Here is an 8,779-nt window from a genome sequence, read left to right on the forward strand (position 1 = left end):
GTCACTCATGCAGAGAAAATTTTAGCTCTATAATCTTTAGTGAATATAACTTATGTACTCAGTGCTCTGAATATGGTAGATTCTTCTGCATAACACAGAGGACATAACTCCTAACTGTTGGGTAATGGAAGAGTCTAGAGATGGATTTTCTGTTCTTCTGCAAAAGCAAATCACCCTCCCTGTCTGTGCTCCCCAAACCTCTTGTCTCTTAGGGTCCACAGACTTCTGAAAGAGCCGCGCAGGGAATCATCTTAGGAAATCATCTTAAGAAATTATTCAAAACTAAACAAACAGGCTTCTGAGGAACAAGGCCAGAGGCTGTGATGACCCCCCCTGGCCTTAGAGGAGATGTAGGGTAAGTGTAGAGGAAGCTTCTCCTTTCTTCCTGTTCAGGATTTGTACATCCTTAGTACGAAGTGGAGAATAGAGAAAAGCATCTTTAGCTTTTCCTGGTAAGTGAAATATCCAATGTAACTGATCTTCAAAACCTCCTAAGGACAGAAATCCTTAAAAAGAAAAATTTCCCTAGATCCACCCCTCCTCCTAAGCCTAAATTTCACTTAGTAACGGTGGCTGGAACAGAAAGTGAAAATACCATGAGAAATTTTATTCTTGCCACATTTCCAGTGCTTTTGCAAAAGCAAACACTGGAAATCTCATCAGAAAGTTTGACCTTATAGGGTTGATAGCTTTGTGCTTAAACCAAAAGAGTATGGGAGGCTGGAGGGATTTTCAGGTAAGTATTTTAGCTCTTCTGAAGAGAGTCTTCAGCAAAACTATTATTTGGAATATATAGCTACATCTTTTAGAAAGAAATTATTCAAAACTAAACAAATAGGCTTCTGAGGAATAAGTAGCTCCATATACCTACTATGAATTATTTTAACCATAGATACAGAACTGTTTCTGAGCCAGAATGCTTTATCAGAATTACCAGGGAGCTTTTACAAATTACAGATGTCTGTACCCCACTATAGACCTACTGAATCAGAATCTCCAGGGGATAGGTCTCAGGGATGTGTATTTTCAGAAAACTCTACAGCTGATTTGATTAAGACACTGGTTAAGATCCACCGGTATATAGGCAAATTCGGCTGCATTGTATAATCTAAATTTGTGACCTGTTAAAATGGGACATTCTTTCTTACTATGAGGAGAAGCAATCTGGTACACTGAAAAGGTTAACTGCCTGGGACTTAAGAGCTGTGTGTTCTGAAACCATCTTTGGCACTAATGAAATGAATGACCTTAGTCAAGTCACTTGGTTTGTTCTTTCATATAGCAGATATCTATTGGGCTTCTGCCATGTGCCAGACACTGGGAAAAATGAACAAAAAATTGATGTTCCCTGCCCTTATGACTCTCACTGACCAATGAGACAAGCAGACATTAATCAAAGAAACCTACAAATACATACATAATTTTACTTAGTGTGGCTAGGCGTTAGTTTTTCATCTGGAAAACCAAAAAAAAAATAGATCACGGGTTCCTTTCTTTTTTTTTGAGAATTTCTACTTGAGATCCCAAATTTTTTGTCCCAACCTTCTCACACACAATGTAAGTATGTTTTAGGTCCACTCATTAAGAAAACACAAAACTAAAAGCTACTATGAATTCAATAACTCTTTTTAAAATAAATTAGCATTTATCATCATAATGCATCTATATAATTAGAAAAATAGTAGCACATATTGTATAAGGTGTTCTCCTATTATTTACTCAGTTTGCCAAAAGCATTTGATGCATATATAAATTTGTTTACCTCTTGTAATAACTTCCTGGCCTCCCAGCGATCCAAGGCCCAGTGGTTAGGAACGTACAAGCTACACTAATGAAGTACAAAACATGGTACTTGAGGGGCCATGCCCTTTCCTTTGCCAACAGATGTCACTATGAGTGACAGCATTCTTTTCTCCCCTGTTAGCTTAGAGTCAGCCTCACAATCCTTCTTAACATACCAATTGGTTGGAGCTGGCATACAGATGGAAAATTATATGTAGTCCCTGGGCTAAGTGATCTCCTAAGGTCCTGTCCAGCTTAAAAAATCTATGAATCTATGTATTCAGTTCTATTCTCTTGAGAAACACAAGTGCCTTCTCCAATTCCCACATAAACGTCCTCCAAATATGGAAGGCATACATGTGGCCCTCCATTTTCTTTCCCGTGGGATAAACAGCTCCAGATCTCTTATCTGTTCCTCACATGTTTTGCTCTCCTGACCCCCTCCAGCCTTTGATGCTCGCCCATGGCCACATAGTTGTCAATGCCTCTCTGAAGAATGAGCCCAGAACAGAGCACGGTGCTCCAAATGTGATCTGAACTGTGTAGAATGCAGGGGATCTTTTATGCTACTTGACAGACGTTGTTACAGGTGTTCAATGGATGAAAGATCACATCGCAAATATTATTTGCACCTGAAACTTCCACTGATTAAGAGTACAGTAGCTGGTATGCATTCTTCTTCTTAAGTATTATGATTTATTTTGAGATGTATTAGTTATTTATTTATTAAGATTGTTAGATCATTGTTTATTAAATTTGAAAGATTGCCTTCATTTAGGGGGGAGCTATATCACAACTATGGCTCATATGAAGTTTCTTGCCAACAAAAATAAACTGGTTTTCTTTTCTAGAATCTTTCTGAAATGGATGATTCTTATCTTTTCGGTTATCAGTGGTGCAAACTTCTAGGTTAAACTCCCTTATGGCTGGCTCATTGGGTTATCAAGAGGGTTATCAAGAATCGTATGACCCTAATATTGGCTGTTTGCCCCTCTAGGAGTTCATTCACATCAAAATTCAAATGAGGCTGACTGGTTAGCTCAGATGCTTACAGTGCTGTGTTGCTAAGGTCAAGGTCAAGGGGTCAGATCCCTGTACTGGCCAGCCACCAAAAAAAAAAAAAAAAAAATTCAAATTATATCCATTGAGAGCTGTTGGACATTTCAGCTAATTTGCCTTAGATGCCCAACTTTTTCTTCTAAATAAATTGCCCACTGGGCTTTCTTCTCCCCGGGTAATCACTAACTGCATTAGGGTGGCTGCCAGGCCCACCAGTGTGTTATGTCCATGACCATACCAGTGCCTTTGTGTCCCCCTCCTGCTAAGGAATTTGCCCAACAAGAACAATACTAATTAGCTAAACCAATCAGATCTCCTCTCTCAGAAGCACAGAAGGAATTTTCCAGTTGATAGAACAATGGAAAAGAGCAGCCCCCCGTGCAGCAGCTGAGTTACATTACTGGAAACACCCTGAGTGGAGGGCCATTGACCTCTGCTGAGATCCTTCCACCCACCTTGGTTCTGACTCCAGTCTCTTTGGACCCTGGTCCTATTTTGGCTTCTGTTATTGGATTTCCTTGTGATCCCATCCCTTTCTTATTCCGCACGTATCTTATAATCCAGTCTCTTTACTTGGGCTACTGAAGCTGATTAACACAAGGGTCTGTCTGTTCCAAACACAGTGCCCAGTGCCCTTCCATAATTCACCTTACCTGTCTCTACACTGCCTTGCTAAGTAGCTCTTGATTTCTAGAGCTCTGACTTCTGATTTTTGCTAATTCTCCTTTACTCACCTGGCTGTAATTCACAATTTAGCTCATTTGTGTATTTTACGTCCATTCTGGCTTAGACTGTCCCTCCTGACCCATGGAATTAATATCTTTGATGCCGACTGGCCCTCGGCCCCCTTGGGCACTTTGCCCTGGACCTGCCAGTCTTCAGCAATATATCTTGAGACAGGCAGGCGGGAATGTTACATGTGGGTGTAAAAGGAACTAATTATATATTCCTACTTAAAATGCTCCTCTCCAAGTGAGATGAATTCCTTACAGTCAAGTGCTTTCATCCGCTAATTCACAAAACAATGCCAGAAGCCTCAGGAAACAATTAAAAAGCAATTTATCTTCAAGTTATCCATCACTGATAAATATTTTTAAAAGACACGTACTAAATGAGTGCTTATTAAGAACACCCAATTTACTTAAAATATCAGAAAAAAATATTTTGCTTCAACACTTCCCTCACAACTGCTCAGCAGTCCTTTAACTAATAATTCCTTGCTCTCTTAGCATGCACTTACTAGCAGCCATCCCTGAGTTTCTCTATCTCCTACAAGCTCCCCACGGAAAACTGTGTCTTCTCTAGAGATGACCTCCTTTCCTTTGAAATGGAGGCCATGTGAGGTAATCTCCTCCTCTGTGTCTGTATTTACACCATCTTTCCTTCCTTCCAGATCTGGGAAACAAGAAGGACACCTCCACCTGTGTTCTGATCTCCCATGGGAACTAGGACTTTACGCCCATCTCCCCGAGCTCAAGGTCAATCAGGAAGGGTGGGTTTACAAAGGACCTTAAAGGCTCAGAGTTTTTGCCAAATTCTCAAAGGTCTCCACAGCAACACAGAGAAGAAAGACCTGGAGAGGACAACCATGTACCCTGCTCCTCATGGCCCTGGGTCATCCTCTGCCCATCCTGTCACGACATTCACTCTCCAGCTCATTGAGAGTTTGGGGTGAGACGCACAGCAGCTCCTTCCTGCTCTCTCTGCACAACTGCCTCCCTCTGCCTCCAGAACTGGAACGGCTCTCCCCTGCCCAGAACATATCTGTGCTCGGGGCCTCCTCCCACAGCCAGGCCCTGCAAATTGCCAGCGTTGGATCAGGAAAGCTCCACATTTGGCTTGGGGTGGGGGAGCTGGGGAAACTGGTGGGGATGCCACAGGGCCAGCTACAGCTGGGAAGACTGAAGACTGAGGCAAACAGGGATGAGACGCAAGCTCCATGGAGCAGTCTGGTCTCTAGACCAACTGGAACCACAGCCATGTGCTGCTCGTTGCATCACTCTCCCCCCCAGGGCCCAGGCTCGATATGCTGGGATTGATTCCATGCTTTGGGCTGAAGGCAGAGAAGCTGGCTCACTTACTAAGGCCTTTCTGTTGTTAGCACTTTGTCACTGGTCTTCTGCTCAACTGGATCCTCCGATTTCCTGTTCCTGGATATTGCCTCATACCACTGCTGGCCTGTGTCATTCCACCTCCTGGTCTTGGATTGCCAAAGGCAAAATTCAACACCATTGGGACAGAGTAATATTCACTGGTCTCTGGGCTGAAGGTTCTGAAAAGAACTGGGAGTCAGAAGATGCCACTCAAGGGTCTCCAAATATGAGGAAGGAGGAGATAATTAGGGATCCTAAGTCAGAAGTGAAGGACACCAAGATGAGCATAATGTCCAGAAGACTCAAGTTGTGGGCAGTTCAGGGTCTATAGCCCACATCTCCCTTGGACATCTTACCCACTCACTACGGGACATAGGAGAATCAGTATAATGCCCATTCTGCAGATGAGATCAAAGAGTTGATGACTTTCTGGAAGGTCAGGGTTACTTAAGTAGAGGAGCCAGTACTGGAAATGGGAGCTCATGAGTTCAGGCTGAGCTAAGCATATCTCTTTAAATTACCCAGCTACTGGAAACCCAAGGGCAACTCTCCAACAACAAACTTGGATTAGCTTGATAGATGAAGGACTTTCAGTAACAAGCTAATGGTTCTATTTTCAGGCTCTGAGAGAATTTACCCAGAAAACCCCTTTTTAAAGTCTGAAAATTCTTTGGCAGCATCTTTCAAACCTCGTCCTTAGTGCTACCATGCTATTTGCATACCACTTTGTCAGCATTTTCCCCTGCCCCCCCCACCACGGCCTCACCCCCGTCACATTTCTGAGACATGTGATAGACGACAGGCAGATGTGGAACCAGCTTATCCCTTTTCATGCCCATCTTTAAGTCACTTTTTTGTCTTGCTAAAGAATAAGTAGTAATCATGCTACCATGAAAATGACAAATGGAGACAACTATGGGGGTTTCTAAGAAAATGCCTATTGAAGTGTGTTTTACTTATCAGAGCAGAGAATAGCCAAGCTGGATTCTGGAATTTTCCATGGCTGGACATAAAACAAGCCTGTTCCATCTGCCTGAGAGCAGGGGATGCTCAGGCCAGTCGCAGGAGCTAATTAGAATTGTTAACAGCCTCACTGTCAGGAAATGCTTTCATGTATCTCATTTAAATCCTTTACGCTGCAGTTTGAGCCCAGTTCTTCTTCTCTTAACTTTAATGCAAGAACTGTAAACTTATTTAAGGCAATCTTTTGATTTTAATTATTTAAATTACAAATTCTATTGTCTTTGAACTATGGAATCAATCCTATACTCTATCTATGGATAATCCATTGTCTGTTCCTTCTGCATCTTAAGATCTTTTGGGTGACTTTTTGTTCCAGGATTTTGACATTATGTTTCTCTTTATTAAATGATTCTAGTAAAACCAAAGTTCTTGCACTGTGGTTTCGCTGTGCTCCATTCATTTCCCTATTTAAGGAGATATGTTTTAGCAACTGTTCAACAGGAGGGAAGAAGCACAAAGAGCTGCCTAAAGTTCACCATAAACTTAAAATTCCCTTGCTCCATCACTACATATAATAGAACACTTGCAAGGTGATTTCAGAAAATGTGTTTTTGTGGTTGTTGGGGGTGGGGAGAACATGAGGGGGATGGGAGAGAGTGGTCATATCCAAGTGTGAACTTATGGGATTCGGAGATGTTGGTTTCAGAATGGAATTTATCCTCAGATCTGAAGATGATAGATTTCCTTCCAAACTGCTTTCCCTACGTGGGTTAGAGAACAGTTAAAAAAGAAATTGCTTTCCATATTTTGATTGACATTAAAAACACCGTGAAAATAGTTTGGAACTTGATCTCTCCGAGGGAAGGACAATAATCAAACTATAGCTGTTGTCTGCAGCCTTTCTCTCACACTTACTCAGAACTGTTCCAGGGAAAGAAACTCACAGGGAATTCTGTTCTCATATATCACTTCTAGAAGGAGAGGGAGGCGTTCTCAAGAAAATTATCCCCAAACTTCTAAATACAAAGAGAAAAGATTATTTAATGCATCTCAACCCAAATCCACACTCCATGGAATAAAATCAAACTGAATCAGAATTTGGACCTGGTAGCCTTTAATATCTAGCATGATTAAAAAATGACCAGATTTGCCCTTCTTGCCACATAGCACTCAGTCTTCACTTAAGTTCTAGCCGTACATGTCTGGTTTTGGCAAACACATTGGAAGGATTTTACTGTTTGAGTTTACAAGTCCATCTGCATAGCCCTGTTAACAGAAGGGATCTGTGAATACCAAGTACTTTGTCCTCACCCACTTTTTTGACCATGTATTGCCACAGCACTAAAATGCCCCCGCCCTTCACAACCAGCTCTTTCTAAAAGGAATTCCAGGCTACCACCAACTAGCTGCTTCGCACTACTGCTTAAGACGCTCAAATAAGTCTATCTCGAAATAAAAGCCTGCCTCTTTCCTTTCTGGAACACATTTCCAACCTGCATCTTTTCCAATTCTCTAGACACACTTAGATATACTTTCAAGCAGAAAATAACATTTTTAAAGAAATAGTTTGGTAGGATATTAAATGTGATTTCTAAAAACACACCCACTAGTGCATGCATTCTCTCATTATTAGGTTTTACAGGAAACAGATCATGGTAGGCATCTTCAGTCTTAACAAATATCAGATCAGTGACATTAACCCAACCAGTGCTAGGTGCTGGTTCTCTTTCCACCTCTGAGCTTATTTCCTTGCAGCTCTGGAAGTCTAGTTCTTAAATACTGGGAACAGAATAAAATAGCAATGACTTTTGGTTAAAAACTCATCACTTTTTGGCTTCTCATCAACCTAGAGAGTTGTTGCTGTTGTTTTTGAAGCAAAACTTCTTCAAATCTTTGACAATAAAAGTTGCAAGACAGACTGCTGGGGTGAGCCAACTGGCACAGCACGCCTGCTCACACTGGCCTGTGGATATCAGGTTTAATCCCATATTACCTCCTCAACAAAAGGCTGCCCTAATCAAAGCTGCCAGTGCTCCCTGAATCTGAGTCTCTATATGACCTCTCCTCTTGTCCCAACTCTAAAAACAAAACTTGAAATCTCATCCTGTTTGCCTTCCGGGAACATCTGCAGGGCAGTGAAGCCCAGTCTGGCTCTGGGAATTTACATGGTTTATTGCCTCAAACAATCTTGTATCTCCAGCTACCTTGGCCAGGAATGCTGACTGAAACCCGGAGAAAGTCCCCAGATTCTCCGGAAGAGAAAAAAGAAAGCCCTCTGTGCCTTACCTCGTAGGCTGAAACTTCTTCCCGAGGACTAAGTCGGAAAGGAAGGACTGATTTCTTTAAGCAGGAGCACAGCAAGACAGAAAGCAGGCAGGCAGGCAGCCTAATACACACTGCTCTATTCAATAAAACTCCAGACCGCCCTTCCTTGGCCCCTCCCAGAAGTCCATGCTAAGTGAACACATATCCCCTATGTTTACAGTCGGCAGTCGGTGGTATGCATTGTCCTGTAGTTTTTCCAATAGGCAGCCAATGACGACACCCCGGCCAAGGTGGATGCAGCCTGCCTGTGGAGATGCCTGTCATTCCCTAGGCATGCTCAGGAAATCACTCAGCAGAAAACCGAGACCTAAAAAGCTCTGAAACTGCGTGCAGGCTGCCAAAACCAGCCTGCTCCATGCCCTTTTTTGGTTATCCTTAGCAGGGCCTCTGGAAGTGGATCCATTGTCAGGAACAATCATAAGAAATGTTAATCTTAGAGAAAGAGACTGTCTTGTAGAACACAAATGGAGCTTTAAAAAGAAAGCATGGTCTATGAAATGAAAAGTTAACAGTAGATAAGTTTATTGGGAGTGGGGGTAGGGTAGGTTTTTTAATGG

General features: G+C 42.2%; 1 protein-coding gene across 6 annotated transcripts in view; it reads right to left on the bottom strand.

Annotated features, from left to right (window-relative positions):
• Positions 1 to 8,465, bottom strand: part of CALD1 (caldesmon 1) — a 172,773-nt gene extending 164,308 nt beyond the window's left edge. For all 6 annotated transcript variants that reach the window (XM_063100526.1, XM_063100524.1, XM_063100521.1 and 3 more), the window contains exon 1: positions 8,184 to 8,465. The gene's annotated coding sequence lies outside the window, so the exon portion shown is untranslated. The remainder of the gene's footprint in view (positions 1 to 8,183) is intronic.
• Positions 8,466 to 8,779: the final 314 nt, after the last annotated feature.

The sequence above is a fragment of the Cynocephalus volans genome, chromosome 6 (genome assembly GCF_027409185.1).
Source record: "Cynocephalus volans isolate mCynVol1 chromosome 6, mCynVol1.pri, whole genome shotgun sequence".
NCBI classification, from domain to species: domain Eukaryota; kingdom Metazoa; phylum Chordata; class Mammalia; order Dermoptera; family Cynocephalidae; genus Cynocephalus; species Cynocephalus volans.